Here is a 16,615-nt window from a genome sequence, read left to right on the forward strand (position 1 = left end):
GCACATTATATGTTTTACTCTGTACAAACCTTGGTGCAACAAATGTGCTATTCTTTATTTTGTTTCCTCCTTTTGCACAACATGGTAGCATGTGGACTCATAGGGTAACTACATACAGCCAACCTGACTGTTTGTTGTATCATCTTTCCAGGGGCGGACTGACCATTTGGAAACTCGGGCACTGCCCGAGGGTCCAGGGTCAGTAGGGGGCCCCATGAGATGCCCCTGGTACCTTTTTCATAGGCTTTTTTGAGTTTGGGCAAGGACACAGTAACCCCATGATCCCCTATTGCCCGGGGGCCCCATGAGTTGTCAGTCCGCCCTTGCATCTCTCTTCATCAAGACCCACACACAGAAGGACAATATCTTATGTCCTGCAAGTGGCTACTGTCCTATAGAGACATTTTGAGGGAGATAGCACTGAACACTTATCATCCTCCACCAGTTCTTCATGTCACTCACCTTTCGCTTGCTGTTGTCCAGCAAAAAGGAAAAGAGTGGAGTCACCACCCTGCTCACAGAGCCCTGTTTTCACATGACTCCAGGCCCAGTCACTAGGAGTAGACACCTGCCTGCAAACAACCTCGGACGTTGTGTCTGCCTCTCCTTTCTCCTCCTGTTATCAGAGCCAGTACCTCAACTGCCCTTGTCAGAAAGCTGAATGCTTTATTATTTTCTTTAATTCAATTTCTGTGACGTGAAGTTGAGAATCAACTCAGTCTGCATAGTCTGTAATAGTGCCTTAATATATACTTTACTGGATATTATTGCGGCCAGTCTTGTGCTGTGTATTGTTTCCAAAGCATCCATTGCTACTGGACAATTACACCTTTACCTTGGCCAATAATTCAAAAGCTACTACTTACCATTACACTATATAAACTCTATCCTATTTTCAGAATTATAGCACTTCAAACACAGGGTGGGATTTGGAACACAGATTTCAGAGAGATGAAAAATACCAGAAGTTTACAAAGTGAATGTAAATTTGCCAGTAACTATTGGGATAGGTTTATGGTTAACACTTATTTCTAAAAAGTTAAACATTGTTAGCCTTCATGTGTGTTTCCATCTAGACAGTTATATTCAATTATATATTACTGTCTGCAAACTTACCAAGACTGTCTTCCAGGTAATAAGGGACTGTCAGAGGCCATCTATACTTCGATCCAATTAATGCATTTCTTGCCATCTAAGGTTCAAAAACAAAATGCAAGCAACATGTTCACATAAAGTGTATATGATTTTCTAAGTAACATTTAACTTCTCATTTAAAATCCGAACAATGTTAATTAATCTGTTGAAAAATGCCAAACATATTTGCACAGGTTCAATAGGATAGAAATTATCCTTTAAACATATATATATATATATATATATATATATATACAGTTGTGCTCAAAGGTTGGCATACTGTGGCAGAAATGGTGAAATTTTGGCATTGATATTGAAAATATGACTGATCATGCCAAAAAATGCTCTTTTATTGAAGGATGATGAGCATATGAAGCCATTTATTATCAAATAGTTGTTTGGCTCCTTTTTAAATCATAATGATAGCAGAAATTACCCAAATGACCATGATCAAAAGTTTCCATACCCTGGAATGTTTGGCCATGGTACAGACACACAAGGTGAAACACACGGGTTATAATGCCAATTAGAGGTTAATGTCTCCACATCTGTGGCTTTTTAGTGTCAGTGTATAAATAGCCAATGAGCCTGTTAGCTCTTACATGGAAGCACTGACTAGGCTAGATACTGAGCCATGGGGATCAGAAAAGAACTGTCAAAAGTCCTGCGTAACAAGGTAAAGGAACTTTATAAAGATGGAAAAAGACATATAAAGATGTCCAAAGCCTTGAATATGCCAATCAGTACTGTTAAATCACCTATTAAGAAGTAGAAAGTTCAGGGATCTCTTGATACCAAGCCAAGGTCAGGTAGACCAGGTAGGGTTGTGGGGAAGAGGCCCTTGTCCCCATCAACATGGGGACAAGGTGCTTTGGGGGGAGCCTCCCTACCCCAAAGCACCCCCCATGGTGAGGGCATGTGGCCTAGTACAGTTCAGGAGAGGGGGCACTCGCTTGTCCCCCCCTTTCCTGCCCTGCCAGATCTGAGCTCAGATCAAGGGTCTGGTAGGAATTTAGGGAGGACCCCTTTTTGGGGGTGGGGTTCCCTTTAAAAGTCCTACCAGGCTCAAAGGGCCTTGTATGACTTTTATGGGGAAGTCCACTCACACCACCCCCCCACTTTGGGAGGTGGGGTTCCCCTTAAAAGTCCTACTAGGCCAAAACGGCCTGGTATGGCTTTTAGGGGAACCCCACGCTCTTTAAAAAAAAAAAATACTGTGGGGTCCCTCCTAAACTTCCTACCAGACCTAAAGGTTCTGATAAGGATTGGGGAGGGGGACCCAACGCTGTTTTTTTGTTTTGTTTTTTTTATAAAAATTTCATTTTTTTTTTTTAAATGTCAGTCCTGCTGCAACAGGTTCCATAAATTGTACAGATGTGCAACTTTGCAGGTAGTTTAAGGTGACCCCCAGGTATCATATTTAAAGGAAAATTTATTTTTATTGTTTCTTTACTTTAAGCAATGAAAAATGACTGCCCTTTAAAAACGGTATTTTTTAAAAAATATTTTTATTTTTTTCACTGATTCATGTTCCTCAGGGCAGTACCCAAGTCCCCATACCCTTTGTATGGCCAATAACTTGCATATAAGCCTTTAAAATGGGCACTTTTGAGTTTACAAGTTTGCGTCCCATAGACTTGCATTAAGTTTGAAGTCACGGTTGAACTTTCATTAGGTTTGAATGTTCGACCGCGAACCAAACAGGGGGTGTTTGGCCCATCACTAATATATACAGTATATATATATGTAACCTGGACTGTAGCAAATAACTGCTGCAGAACTTCTTTCTTTGTTGTTGCTGTGTTATCCTTCTGCAGTGTAGATAGCATTGAACTGAATATTCATTAATGCATAAGTGCAGCAGCCATACAAAGCAAGGGGAGTGTGTGTTTGTAGTCTACTATGAGAAAAGAGGGTACAGTCATAAAGCTAGGATAGATGAAAATAAAGAGATTGGTCTGCTGGCTGAACAGCACCCTGCCATAGCTAACCACAATTGGGTGAGACCTCAGAGAAGACTTTCTTCGCACAGGACATTTTCTCAGAGACCAGGAACTTTTCCCATGAATAATATCATGTGACTCAATTTCTAATGTCAACTAGGCAATATTGAAGGATCTAGGGTAATAGCTGTACCGAGCACTTAGTGAGAAGGTCAGAGACCTTGGCCCAAAATATTTGAACCATCGGGCAATCCCACCAAACATGCAAATGGGTCTTTGCAGCCCCAAAAACATTCAGATGAGTAATTTGGTACAAATGTAGAAATAAGTGCAAGGACCAGATACCAGCAGGAAAGGACCTTATAGGAAGTCTTCAGTGCAGCAAATTTCATGGAGGAAGACTTAGAAGCTAACCATATTATAGTCCACTCTTCAGGTTGAATTGAAACACCCAAATTAGACTCCCACTTGCTAGCATAAGAGAAGGCTTGGGAAAACAGCTTGAAAGCATCATGAGATATAAAGTAGAAAATAAACCTGGAGTACGGGGAGGGGGTCCTTTTCACACATATGTTCAAAGGTGGTAAGCTGATCCACAGACAAAGGGGAAGGAGGGGGTTGTAAATGAGAAAAAATATTTAATTTAGAGGTAGTGAAAAAGTTTCTAATGTGTATTTTCAAGGGCCCCAACTTTGCCAATCAGCTGTTTCTTTTTTCATCAATCACTAGCCAATATGATAAAACGGGGACTGTTATAACAAGTTAGGACTGTCGTTATATACTATTGCTAAATAAATGCAGTTCATTGTTGTTAGAGGTTAAATTCACCTTTTAGAAAAAAAAAAAATATAACATCTTTTTGCATGTAAATAAATGTGCATTTATTTTATTTTCTACTAGAAGCCTAGATAGCATTGCACCCACGATGAGCAGATCACCAGTGCCATGCAGACTTATCAGTGTACCTGTGTGCTCGTACTCATGTGGGCAATCAGATATAAACTGACAGGGGGCTTGCCTTCTACATCTAAGTTTTCTCTTTGTTAAACATTATAAACACTCTGTGGTAACTTAGCTCTTAAATGCTGCAGGAATTTTTATACTGGCCAGTTGGTAAAATACAACCCCTCCAGTGGTGGGATGATGGATTATGGTGGTCATCAGTATCATGAAAATGGAAGACCTCACTGTGTTGCTTATACCCCAAAAATAGAAATTTCTAAATACATGGTTCTCATAGACTTATTTCTGATTCTCATTAAATATAAGGAAAACTCACTGATCAAACCCCATACATTTTGAAGGAAACATGTGGCACATACAGTATGGGCTTGGGGCCTTGACTCATTTCACACTTCCCCTCAGCCCTTCCCCCTACTTTTTTTCCCATTATCTTTTTTGACTATTACTGTTCTTTTTTCCTCTTCTCCCCCTTTCCATTTCTATTTGTTAACCTTTCCTTAGCAGTCTGCCACTCTTTAGGACCCTCTCCCCCTAATTCTTCCCCTTATCTCTGCTTGTTGACATAGCAAGAAGAAAAAGAACAACAACTTAACCAGGGCTTAAATTCCCCTGGTCCTTACTGAGTGTTAATATAACCATTTATTGATGGCTACAGAGTTTTCCATAGCACTGGTAACACTGGAGTGCCATTCACATAACTACTCTGACCTTATATGCAAATATACTAGAATATAAAGGATCATTTATACAGTGTCCGGATGTATGATATCTCTGTATTCCAAAAATAAAACCTGTAATACAATAGCTTGACTTTCATACACATTGTTCCTCAAGCATGAGAAAGGTATTGTACCTAATGATATCTCAGACAGGAAAATGACAGGGGAAACCCCTACTAAATACATATACATCTTCAATGTCAAGTTTGATTGCTGACAATGTGTTACTGTAATATTATACAGTAAAGACAATGTAATAATCAAGAAAAATTTCCTCACTAGAGTATTCACAATATCCACTTCAAATAGACAGGAGAATGACAAGGGAAAATCCCCAGCAAGTATATATGTGTCTTCAATGTCAAGTTTGGTTGCTCTCAATGTGTTTCTGTAATAGAATATAGTAATGACAATGTAGCAATCAAGAATAGTATACTCACTGGATTATTCACAATATCCCCTTCAAAGAGATTCAAACCTGAAGCTGACAAACAGAGATTATATTAAATAAAATGTAGGGCTTTAAAAATGACATGGAAAGCTTCTGATTCTTTAGAAAAGTATTACGTTTTTTATGGCAATTTTAAAACAACTGGCCTAGATATACTGTATTTTTATCTGTTCATGCAGCTAATTATAATGTATCTAAGATCCCTCAATACTAGATAAAAATATATTTTTAAAGGGGACCAGCGAGAATAAATCTAGAATAGCTGCCATTATTGATTTAGTTTAAATGGTACAATTTCTGAGGAAATGCCATCTGGATTCTAGATTCTTTGACCCAGAACAATAAAGCAAGATGGGAGTTCAGACTTTTCAGTTTGTACTCTCTTGTTCCTGGTTGGTGACAAATTAGGTAGTACTTCAGCTCCCATATTTTAATCCTTACTGATTCACATTAAAGCAACATGGGTGCTGAGCTCCTCAGACCCTCAGTAATGGGCATGAAAATATTACTGTCTCTTCTGGTTGATGTAAGCAGGGGGGTTGATTGGCAAGTGGTTACAAGTTATTTCTAGACAGGTAGTCCTTTACCAAATTTACTAGTATGGCTTTGCTTGGACAAATGCCCTATTTCCTAAATGTAGTTGTGTATTTGAGGCAGCCGCACATGATAATAGGTGCCCGAGACAGCCTAAAATTTGAAATACAATGATGGTAGTAGCAGAAAAACATATAGATGCCCTGAGATAAGGAGGCTGCCAGGGGTTTCTGCCTGCTTCTCCTATTCCCTCTATAGATATTAACACAGCCTGGCAATAAAGTTGTGCTTGATATTGACGTATGATCACTTACACAATCATCACAATCATTCAGTGGTTAGAAAATAGACCTGCCATTTAAAATCTAAAACTACCCTGCTGGGCAACTATTCACATGATTGGATAAGGTTGGAAATCTTGATTCTATTGCTATTGTTCCTTCCATAAATATGCAGCATCAATAGCCAGTAACACTCACACCACCCCTTAAGGCTGGTACACAGGGGCTGAATATCGGCCAGTTCAATAGAAACCGTCAGGCATTCAGCCCAAGTGTACAACAGCCTGTCCAACAGAAACTGGTCTAAAGACCAGCTTTTATCAATTGGGCATGCTGGAAAACCAGCATCCGATCAGAGCATGCAGCTAATGGCTGTGAACTCTGATCAGAGTGTTCAGGTGGGGTTGGGGAGCCCCCCGTCAGAACACCACAGCTCAGCTGGGATGAACGAAAAAAAAAAACTCCCTTTGTGTACCTAGCATTACTCTCTTATTCACACAATATATGTGAAGCCAATCCCAGTGTTACTGTAAGTGATGGTGTGGCCCAGTCAATGTGTCTGAAGGCAGTCATTTAGTACACTACTGTTTCCAAATCTCTTGGAATGGAAACCCGTGCCAAGAGAAATATGGCGATGGCTGGTATTACTGACCCTTCTTTTGGAAAATGAGAGTTATCTAGATGTGATGCTGAATGTTGATTTTAATGATTTAAAGCCAAAATTCAACCAAAACATATTTCTGGTCGGTGACTCTGGACAGTTTAGAGCAGCAGAGGCAGTCTCCTATGCCTCTTAGCATTGGTTTCCATTAAAGCTACTTTATGAAACAGACCATGCAAACCATTTCTAGGAAACACCTGTTAATATGAATACAAACACCCTTTCACTTGTCAATGTTAATATTTCATTTTGTTTTAATCACATGGAATATACTCCCGTATAAAAAAAAAATATTTATATATCTAATTATGAAATTTAATAACCACATACCCACTTTACTGCATAATGAAATGTGCTAAGAAGTTAAAGGGAACAAATTATAAAATAAACCAAAAAAGTTGCAAACAAAGAGAAATATAGAAACAACATACCTTGATTAATTTCAATAATATCTGCTTGTGTCAAATTGAATGTACCATTATTTCCTGCAAGAATACAGAACAGTAAAAATGTAAAAGTTTAGACTATATAATTCTGATCAATTCCCAGTTTTTTTATACTACAATGACAAACCTCTTTTTTCATTCCACTTTCTATAGTAAAAAAAAAACTATTTTATACTAACATTGATTCAAAGTGTATATCTAGGCAAAATAAACAAAACCCTACTGTACATTTTATGGTCAGGCAAATGTTCCAAGGTCAGACAAGTTACAGGTTCAATTTCACAATATAACACTGTATATAGATCACTACTGAGGCTGAGAGAATTAGAAAAAAGCTGTAAATGAAGAACACAGGAATATTGAACCGTTAAAAACAGCTCCTTCTGTTCTGTAGGCAACCTGATTCAAATTTGATTTAGCCATCCATGGTTACACCCAAATATAATAGATGCTCCAGGTGAGTAAAAACAACTCCATTGTCTAAAATATCGTAAAAGTGATTGTATGAGAAAGACTTCTACACACATGCACCATGTGGCTCTCCAGCATTCATGCATACAGTTATTTGAAGCCTTCTTCTGTTTTCCTCACACCACTGCCAAGTCCAGATTTTATTATTTTATTTTTATTTATTACAGGTACATAACGCTGTCAATTTTCGCAGCACTTTACACACACATATGTATGTATATGTATATATATATATATTATCCATTCACATCAGTCCCCAATTCTCAAGGAGCATACTATCTAAGGTCCCTAACTCACATTCACACATACACATACTAGGGGCAATTTAGACAGGAACCATTTGCCAGCATATCTTTGGAGTGTGGGAGGATGGAGTTGTTTCCTCCCATATTTTGGACAATTTTATCAAACATCTGGTTAGGTTATGTAGAAGGAGCTTCTACATAGCCATAGACTTTAGAGGATTATATCAGACCTTAAGTGAAACCACCAACAAATGGATCTCCAAGGGGAAGTCTATGATCACAGGAGCTATTGGGCGTCCAAGATAGGAAAAATTGAGTATTGTTGGTGATACTTTTTTATTTGCACTAATATCCAATTTTTCAGGACAAGCTTTAAGGGTTTTCCCCTTTCTTCAAGGTCAGAATACTTGATTAATCCCAAAGGGAAATTATTAAGATACATTCAACAAAGACAACGCAAGATCACAATGACACAATTAAATTATCAATATCAGCAATTTGTATCGAATAAAACTAAAGTAAATAATACATTTTTAAACTCAAATTACATTTGTTTTCTACACAAAGGAGATAATAATCAATTTATAGAAGGAATAAATAAACTAATTTTCACTATTCCCTTGTTACTTCACACACAGAATACAAATATACATTGTGAACTCACCAGGAATATCTGGGAAAGATGGTAAAGGCTGAAATAAAAAGTTGAACAAAAGTAACATTACCAAGTAGCTAATGCTAATTAACTTGTCTATCACAACAATACCCCACTACCACTTTAGATTGCACCTACTAGGATCTCTTAAAATAAAAAAAAGCTTTTACTAAAATGGTTCCACGGATGGTCGCACTCAAAAGAATTTTGAGCCAAGTGGGTGACACTGACTTACTTGTAGACAAAGGACTGATTCCTTGTCATGCAGAAGCACATTAAAGGTTGAGCTAATCCCAGAGATATTCCAAAAATACTAGTTACTATTGGCAAAGCTGGTACTACACTGCCAGATTTTCAGGACAGATGCCCAGGATAGTTGTGTATTGCCATCTTAGTGTGTGCATGCTGGTGTACCTTTGTTCTGCTCTTGGTAAGAAGTCTGGCTCCTTTTACTAAAGCCTGTACAAATATGTGAATTAAAACACCTATATGAAATTCAATATAGGGTGAAAATTTAGTTAAAAATGTCTATTGTAAAAAGTATTGTAAAGCGATTAATGGAATACACTCCATCTGCCAATTCATTACCCATGGATTGTGGTGGTCAGGTTGTGATGAAATCTTACTAATTCTTATCAATGTATACAGATTTGAAGGTATGGATGTATGTAAAATACATCTGGTGTGTAGCGGCTTACCAAACCATGGACAACATGGAAAGTGATTAGTAACAGAAAGAGAGGAAAATTCATTGCACCCATCTGGTATAGGATACAAGATACGAATGTCTAAGAAAACATGTTACAACCATGATGGGCACTGGAATTTATCTACAGTAATATGACCCTGAACGGAAACATACCAGCCTATTTTTTTCTTCACAATAAAAAAAAAAAAAAAGAACGAGCAGAGGTTGTACCTCAATACAGATTTCTTACATATAGCAAACAGCTATTTCTATAGTAGTAATAAGACACCACTCGCCTAACATTTCTCTCTTATAGATATGATTTTGGGTGCAGCTGCTTTAGTTTATGAATACTGTATAAATATATGTGTTTCACACACCTAACCATTTATTTTATTGTAGGGTAGAGCTGATATAATTTCTCTTCTGTATGTGTTGGTACATTTCCTATTTTCAGATCATGCAAGAATGAAGCTGAAAATGTGAAATGTTCCTATTTAAAAGGGTGCTGTTAGGAAGGAAAAGAGTGAAATGCACTAGCTAATATTTTTGTTCTTCATTCTTACTTTGTTGGAGAAAGACATATAGGACAACAGTATTATATAGTATGCACCAAACACTTATTAAGGGGTCTGTTTTCAATTTGTTTCCACCAACGGAATGCTATAGGAAAAAAAAGTGTGTATTCTGGGTAAACATTGTGTGGTTCTTGTGTGAAATTGACCCCTGCAGTGATATAAAGTCTGATGGTCTTTGTTACTCACTTTTTTAATATTATTACTATTATTACAATACAGGATTTATATAGTGCCAACAGTTTGCACAATTCTTTACAATATAAGAGCAGGCAGTACAGTTACAGTACAATTCAATACAAGAGGAATCAGAGGGCCCTGCTTATTAGAGCTTACAATCTAAAAGGGTCAAGTAAAACAAAAAGGTAATAACTGTGAGGAATGAGCTGATGGAGAAAGTGAAAAATACAGTTGTTAGGTGGAGGTGGAATAGGCTTCTCTGAAGAAAAGGGTTTGCAGGGATCGCCTAAAAGTGGACAGAGGAGGAGATAGCCAGACAGATTGGGGTAGGGAGTTCCATAGGATGGGAGAGGCTTGGGAAAAGTCCTGGAGGTAAGCATAGGAGGAGGTGACAAGGGACAGCAGAAGGTCTTAAGAGGAATGAAGAAAACAATTTGGTTGGTATTTTGAAACCAGGTTATTGATGTAGCTGGGAGTCCAGTTATGGATGGCTTTTTAAGTTGTTAGTATTTTGAATTTAATTTGTAAGGTGAGTGGCAGCCAATAAAAGGATTAGCAGAGAGGAGTAGCAGACACTGAACGGTAAGATGGGTGAATCTGGCAGCTGCATTCATGATGGACTGAAGGGGGGATAGCCTATGTAAAGGTAATACAATAAAGTGGGAGAAGACCCTCTGGGAGATGACCAGAATTAGAACCTTTGTGGTGTCATTGGTTAGGAAGGGGCATATTTTGCAGAGGTTGAGGCAGCAAGCTTTGAGCAGTGACTGGATTTGGGGCCGAAAGGAGAGTTCAGAGACCAAGATAACACCTAGCACCCTGTCATGGGGAGACGGTTGATGGTTGTGCCATTGATCTTAACAGAGGAGGGGCACGTGGGGGGAGAAATATTATGGGCTCGGTTTTGGATAGATCGAGTTTGAGGAAGTGGTGTGGCATCCAGACTGATACATTAGTCAGTAAGTTAGTGATGCATGAGGAGATATGTGTTGTGAACTGAGGGATAGAGAGATAGATTTGGGTGTCGTCAGCATAGAAATTATACTGAAAGCCATGAGAGGCTCCCTGACCCAGGGAGTAGGTGTTAATCAAGAATAGGAGAGGTCCAAAAACAAGGCTTTGGAGAACTCAGACGGAGAAAGGAAGGAGGAAGTAGAATTGTGACTCTGAAGGTGCAGTGGGATAGGTAGGATTAGAACCAATGAAGAGCACAGTTACGGAAACCAGGGAATAATTTTTTATTTGTTAATGGAGGAGGGGGTGGTCATTCATATCAAAGGCAGCCAAAAGGTCCAGAAGTAGGAGTATAGAATAGAGTCCATTGGTTTTAGCTGTGAGTAAATCGTTTGTGAGTTTTAGGACAGCAGTTTCTGTGGAGTGTTTAGGATGAAATCCAGACTGATAGGGATTCTTAATGATGTGGTCGTTCAGTTGGTTGTAGACCAGGCATTCCAGGAGTTTGGAGGAAAGGGGAGCAAGGAGATGGGGAGTAGGTTGTTCAGATTGGTGGTTTCCTTTTTAAATATGGGGGTGACTAGTGCATGTTTTAGAGAATTGGGGAAGATTCCAGAAGAGGGGTAGAGGTTGCAGATGTGAGTTAGAGAATGTAGAATAGAGCCATAGGGTGACCACAGTATTTGAGAGGGAACAGGGTCCAGGGGGCAGGTGGTTAGGTGGATGTTAGACAAAAGTTTAGCAACCTTGTCTATGGTAGCGGGGATGAATGAGGGGAGTAGTGATTGTGCATGTGGACATAGATTGTTAAGTGGCGAAGCTATCTGCGCAGCAGAGATCTTCTCATCTGAGAAAGGAACTGTAGAAGGAAATTATAAAATTATAAAATGGACTTATATGGGAAGTTTAACTTCCATTTTACTAAACTATACTTTGCCTTTAAGTAATCAAACCCACATTCTCTGTTGTAGTTCATGTAATCTGTATCAATAGCTTTGCCCGCATCGTCATTTCCTGAAATGCTTTATCTTCTCAGCAGAGACGTCACCATAACGCACCAGGATGAGGCTTAATTATATGTTTAAAAGAAATGTTTTTTCTCTCTAATAGACTTAAAATGCAGAGTTTCCATTTTCATTACAATCCCCTACTTCATAGTTTGTCATATCACATCTTTTTATTCATGTACAAGTCATATGAAATCCTTAGTATAGTCAATGTTTCTTTAATCGTTTGAATACCGTGCAATTTTACACCTTCCTGCCCAGGCCATTTTTCAGGTTTCAGCGCTCTCACACTTTGAATGACAATTGCGCGGTCATACAACACTGTACCCAAACTAAAATTTTATCATTTTCTTCACACAACTAGAGCTTTCTTTTGGTGGTATTTAATCACCGCTGGGGTTTTTATTTTTTGCTAAATTAACAAAAAAAAGACCAAAAATTTTGAAAAAAAAACACATTTTTCTTTGTTTCTGTTATAAAAGTTTACAAATAAATAATTGTTCTTCATAAACTTAGGCCGAGATGTATTCTGCTACATGTCTTTGGTGAAAATAACCCAAATTAGGATGTATTTTTTAGTTTGTAGGAAGGTTATAGAGTTCACAAACTATGGTATAGATCTGAATATTGATCAATCCTGAAGTACTGACAGCCAATCTAATTTCTTGAGGTCCAAGAATGTCAGAACAGTACAGATATCCCACAAATGACCCCTTTTTGCAGAGTAGACAGTCCGACGTACTTCATAAGAGGCATGGCGAGTTTTTTGAAGTTGTATTTTTTTGTCATAATTTTTCGGAAAATGAAAAAATTAAAAAAATTATTTTCACTATTTTTTTTTTTACATACGGTCACCAGTGCAGTACAGCGTCATCATATAATTGGCATGGCAGTTAACAGGGACACTGACTGGTGACAGTATGAAAAAAAAAAATATTTTTTTTTATTTTTTTATTATATTTAATTTTTTATTACATTTTTTTTATTTTTTAAGATTTTTTTTTCATATTTTACTATGACCAAAGTAGTACAATGTTACTATGGTAACATTGTACTACTTTGGTCATAGTAAAATATGAAAAAAAAAATCTTTAAAAAAATAAAAAAAAATGTAATAAAAAATTAAAACTTTGGGGATTTGATTAGTATTTTTTTTTTTTTTGTGCTTAGCTGTGATTTGGTCACAGCTAATCACATGACATGTGCATGTGATTAGCTGTGACCATGCACAGCTAGGCACTAGTATACAATGGATGGCATCATGAATGAAGCCATCCATTGTATACAACTGTCATGTGACCTGCTGTGATTGGTCACAGCAGGTCACATGGTACCAGCAACGGGAGCCGGTACTCGGATCTGTCATCGGCCGTGTCCGAGGTGCACGGCCAGTGACAGATCGCACTGCTGCGCCTCTCTGCATTAGCGCAAACGGCGCATGTGCGGGAGCACGCCAAATGGCGTGCACCCGGAGTGAAGAGACACATCTGAAGCCGCCAAACGGCCATTGGCCGGGCGGCTAATGGTTAAAGGATAAGTTCATCTTTATACAAAAATAATAAATGCACATTTTTTTTGCAGCTAAAGTTGCAGGAGCCTGTAAACCATTGCATTACTGGTGCCATGTAGGTCTCCTGCAGACTGTCAGTAGATCTGCTTGCCCATATGGGATGTACAGGCAAGCAGATCTACTGACAGGAAGACTGAATGAACTACCACAGTGCTCCACAGTGCTGTGGTAGTTCACTGAGAACTACAAGCTGACAGCCGCTAATTCTGTCAGGACTTATTCACAGAACACAGTGAATGAGTGACAGGGCTGGGTGGGAGGAGCTCCGCATAGCCACTTTTATTTTTTGCAGCTAGCAAGGGGGGAGAAGATCCTCTGCTTGCTTGCTAGCTGTCAAAGTGGGGGAGCGGGGGCTGGTGCATTCATAACATGTTACACCCTAAATATGTCAAATATGGGAGTAACATGTTATGAAAGGGGAACTTTTCCTTTAACACTGCAAACTTTAGAATGTTTGTTCACCTTTTCAGAAAAAATAAAAAGGTCAAATAACATCGCACATGTTCCCCACTGCTCCTACATCTGTCCCCACTATACTTACCTTTGGGCCTGATAAGCTGTTGGAACCCATGAAACCGGCCCAGCGGTCTAGGAATTTGAAATCCCCGCTCTTCTCCATCTTCCTTTTGCGGCATTTTTAGGACAGACCAGAGAAATTCACGGTGCAGGTGTTGACCAATCAGAATCACTCTGTTCCTTCCTCAAAGTGCTGCACAGAGAACAGGGAGAAGAGCCAGGATTTCAAGTCCATGAACTACTGGACTGGCTGTGTAGGCAATGACAACTTAGCATCCCTAGAGGTAAGTACAGCGGGAACTGAAGGGGTGGGCAGTGTTAGTTTACCTTTTCATTTTTTCTGGAAAGGTGAACACTTTAAATAAAAAACAAATCAGGGACACAGTTACATAATTCCAGAGGAAAAACTTGTTCCCCTGGAGATTCCGTCTAGTGCCTCAAAAGAGAAGTTGTCCAGCTGAACGCAGAGTTCTTTGAAGACTTGGTGGCCATCTTGGGTGAGGGAACCTTTGAAACACGGGAACTCATCTCATTTTGGTGTGCTTTGGCTTCACCTGCTTGTGAAGGCAATATTTAACTTAGGTAGAGGTTCTAGTCAAGCAGGCAAAGCTCAGGGAAGGCTCCCTCTGTATAACTTTCACTCCAGTGGCTGGTCTGGTAGCATGGCTCTAGTACAGTTTGCTGAATACACTCCTCTGATATTCTTTCAAGGGACACTACCCCCGGTTCCTGAAGCCATCCTCCAGTAACACATTTTTTACGTATGCTGAGACCGATTATTCATTTATCTGTTGTATTAAGTGCCAAAGATTGTTGATCTGTCGTACTAACATAAAATACCTTAGCACATCACATTATGTATGTGAGGGATTCCTCCCAAGGAAGGTACCCAACTTAGAAACTTACTGTTCCAAATCTTAAACATAGTATTTTACACACAGGCTTTTTCTGGAAGTTATCAAAGTGTGATTACCATCCTTGAAGAACTGATAAAATAGGATTAATCATGATGGAAAATGCCTGGTTTTCAGCTAGAAACCAACCTATAGGTTTGTATTAGTTGTACTGCAGAATGCATGAAAGACCATTTGCAGTTGTATTGAGTATATGTAGCCACTCACATGTACTCACTCATATACTTTGCTAACTATACCCAAATGAGCCTCTCCCATCCTCTGGAAGTCCCTACCACAGCATGTCCGGTCAGCCCCCACCCTGTCTGTCTTTAGGCGATCTTTGAAAACTCAATTCTTCCGGGAAGCCTACCCCACCTCCACATAAGAACTGTACTTGAATCACCTCCACCAGATCATCCCCTGCAGCTATCACCTTTTGTATCATCTCCCCCTTCCTTTAGATTGTAAGCTCCACAAGCAGGGCCCTCCTATTCCTTCTGTACTGAAATGTATTGTAATTGTACTGTCTCCCTTATATTGTAAAGCGCTGCGCAAACTGTTGGCGCTATATAAATCCTGTATAATAATAATAATAATGATAATGCATGGTTTTAAATCTTATTAATAAGAATATTTTAAACATCTAACTGCTTTTATTTTTAATTGAGAACAAAATCTATATACATTGCAAGGATTTGGAAAACATTATTGCAGGTTAGTACTGCTCTGGTGAAACTGATATTTTCTTTAAAGAATAAAAAAAAAAGACTCAGGTTCCTGGTTTCAATAACCCAGGATTTCCCAGGCTTTTGTTTCATTTTTCCCTAGTAATAATAGCTGGTCATACACTTTTTTTTTGTTCAGCAAAAAAAAAAATAAAATGCTCCCATTGCTGTCAGATGCTGCCACTGAAAAAGCAGCAACATTTTCAGCAATTTTCCAATAAAGACTTCCACACACTGATCAAAATTTGGATGGTCCCTGGTGAACCAACTGAATTTCGTTCAGTGTATGGCGGGCTTACCACTTTTCTATTCTAGGGTGACATTACTCATTGTACTGTATTTATGAAGAAGCAACATTGTCACCCAAGGATAGAAAGTATGTTAGCTAGAGATGAGCGAATCGAAGTAGGCGAAGTGGAATTCGCTTCGAATATTAGAAAAATTTTGATTCGCGCCGAATCCGAAAATAAGCAGACTTCGGATGCGCGAATCGAAATTTTTCCTAAAATGGCGGCGACATGTGCGGCGACGGAGCGGGGACGTCTGGGAAGGCGCGCAGACAAGGCGCGCTGACCCATAATGCATTCATTCATGACATGTGATCGCATTAGCCAATCAGCAGCCAGCCAGCCAGCACTGTGTAATGGTCGAGCTATAAATGGCGGCCATTTTAGAATTCTCCATTTGCCTCCAGTCATTCAACAGAGGCAGACCTGGCTGTATTCAGGGAGAAAGTTAGGGACACAGAAACGTTACTTAGGGACATAGAAACGTTAGTTAGGGACACAGAAACGTTACTTAGGGACACAGAAACGTTACTTAGGGACACAGAAACGTTACTTAGGGCCACAGAATCGTTACTTAGGGCCACAGAAACGTTACTTAGGGCCACAGAATCGTTACTTAGGGCCACAGAAACGTTACTTAGGGCCACAGAATCGTTACTTAGGGCCACAGAAACGTTACTTAGGGCCACAGAATTGTTACTTAGGGACAGACAC

At 39.1% G+C, this 16,615-nt stretch overlaps 1 pseudogene; it reads right to left on the bottom strand.

Annotated features, from left to right (window-relative positions):
* LOC149461417 (meprin A subunit beta-like) overlaps window positions 1–9,264 on the bottom strand; it is a 36,266-nt pseudogene extending 27,002 nt beyond the window's left edge.
* Window positions 9,265–16,615: the final 7,351 nt, after the last annotated feature.

This window comes from Staurois parvus, unplaced genomic scaffold, assembly GCF_062004578.1.
Source record: "Staurois parvus isolate SC_StPar_1 unplaced genomic scaffold, SC_StPar_1.0 ptg000203l, whole genome shotgun sequence".
NCBI classification, from domain to species: domain Eukaryota; kingdom Metazoa; phylum Chordata; class Amphibia; order Anura; family Ranidae; genus Staurois; species Staurois parvus.